The sequence below is a fragment of the Mastomys coucha genome, unplaced genomic scaffold, assembly GCF_008632895.1.
Source record: "Mastomys coucha isolate ucsf_1 unplaced genomic scaffold, UCSF_Mcou_1 pScaffold1, whole genome shotgun sequence".
Taxonomy (NCBI): domain Eukaryota; kingdom Metazoa; phylum Chordata; class Mammalia; order Rodentia; family Muridae; genus Mastomys; species Mastomys coucha.
The window spans coordinates 11450868-11453318 of record NW_022196891.1 but is presented as its reverse complement, the minus strand read 5'-3'; positions in this window follow the sequence as shown (position 1 = coordinate 11453318).

Below are 2451 nucleotides of genomic sequence, written 5' to 3'. Positions count from 1 at the left end.
GGTGCAATACTTACATATGACCATTTTATATGTACTTATACGCTATGCTGAAAATAATCTGTAGATTACTTATAACACTGTGAACATTGTAAGTACTTGTTAGACAATATTGTTTGCTTATAATAAAGAGTCTATACAAATATGCAAACAACAGATGTCAGACTCGAACAGACTGTATAATGATCATAGAAAAGGAGGTTTCTCTATAGATACGTTCTACTTGTACCTTGTAGAAACTTAGATATAAAATATTCAAATATAGCGGGCTGGAAAATTGCATCATATGTATCTTCCTATATAACTATCTTATACTCACCCAAAGCAGTGATGATCTGTAATAATAGGTATTGATTGACGTGATGTGGTAGTGAGTACACTCTGCGCATACATACTAGCCATTATTTTATATTTTTCCCATATGTAAATTTGACAAATTTATTACAGTGGTGCTGAAAACCAGCAAAAATATAGTCTACATATCAAACTACCAATCTTTCCATCCATGGCATTTCTCAAGTAGAGTTCATGATCATTTTTTAAGGAAAGTTGTTCTAGTATTCTTTGTTCTTAATTTTTTTACTTATAAAGTATCATCAAAAGAACACATAATTATTAAGAATTAATTCATCAAATGGTAAATTATTCTGGTATTCTACAAGTGTTTTAATTAGAATTCTGAAGTTATTAAACATATTGTGATGTATAACATTTGCTTCTAATTACAAAATCATTTTTCATAATTCTAACATTTTATGTTTATTAGTATGTGATATTGTCCCCACTGGTAACCTTCAGTTTACAAGCTATTGCTGTGATTCCAAAATTCTGTTATCTAGTTTTATCCAGGTATGTAGTGTTTACAATTTAAGGTATTATTACATTTATTATAAAATTTTGTTTGACAGATTATCAATAACAACCATTGTAAGATGCTTACTATACCAAGTCTCCTGTTAACCAGTATTGGAGATCCACCTCCCTATCTTACATGATACTCTGTTTATTTTTAAGAAATCAGCTAACTGCAACTGGTCTCTTGTGCAACCAGCCAAGCTCAGGACAGCATCAGACTCAAACTCAGAGTTCAATGATAAAGTTCCTGTCTTTTATTGAGACACCAGACTCCATTCCAGTGCAGCTTTCCATGAACCTCTTAATAAAGGACATATACAAGATTGAACTCATCTGGCTAGTATTTTTTTTTTTGATGTCATAAGCTCAAAAGCCTACCATGTAGCATAAAACTTTTTCCAAAAGAAATATTCAACCATGCTAAGGCAATCAATCATGACACTATACTTGCCCTAAAAAAGTCACAAACTCTTCCTTCTCTCTGTGCCATCAACAAGCAGCTGCTACCTACTCTTTCGTTTGCATCCTCAGAGAACACTACTACCTTGGAGGTAAATTCTAGCTCATAGCTCTTGGAGCCCATGGGAGTCAGCAACACTAAAAAAAGTTTATATTCACAATGAACCCTGTGAATTATGTTGACATTCACAAGAATATCCAGAGAGAAATGGTATAATTATTATAATTTCAAAAATAAAAGAAAGAAAGCAAAAGACACAGAAAAACTCAAAATCTAAACAAGAAAACAAACAACCCAATTAAAAAGGCGATTATAAAATTGAACAGAGAATTATCAGGAGAAAATATATAGATAGTTTAGCAGTATTTACAAAAAAGCCTCACTTTTTTGTTACATCTTTAACTATCTGGGAGGTATAAATTAAAAATATTTGCGGTTTTCTTACCCTACTCAGAATGGTTAAGTTTAAGAATATAAATGCTGATGAGAATGTGGGTAATTGAGAATCCAAATTCACTGCACATGAGTGTACAAATTTATGCAGCTAATATAGATACCATGGTGTGGTTTCTCTCATATCTATGACTGAGCTATACCACCTCAGGAGATAGAACAGAAGGACTCTAGTTTCTTCAACTGTAAAGAAAAATAAAATTAAAATTTGCCAAGTAAATGGCTTGAGATGGAGAACTTTGAACTTAATCAAATATCCCCGACCTAGAAAGTTAAACATGGCTCTTAGTGATGAACCTTTAATTAATATGTTTAATTTAGAGTATTATAAAGATATTAGAAATTATAAAAATAACATTGATGGAGATAGAACTTAAAAAAAGAAAAATAACTGAAGGCAGGGAGGAGGAGGAACATTGATGCTATAAAGGGGAAAAATAGTGGGGAAAGGAGTTTAGGTGGAAGAACGATTGCAAGTGGGCACAGTAAAGTATGAAATATGAATAGCCAACCCTAAGGTTGTATAAAAACTTTATGTGGAAAATTACTTAAAAGCATTGTGTGTGTGTGTGTGTGTGTGTGTGTGTGTGTGTGTGTGTGTGTGTTTGAATGTGTTCCAAGGAGTTAACTGCACAGGGGCTAACACTCCTCTCTGAATCCATAGGTTTCATAATAAAAGACCAAAA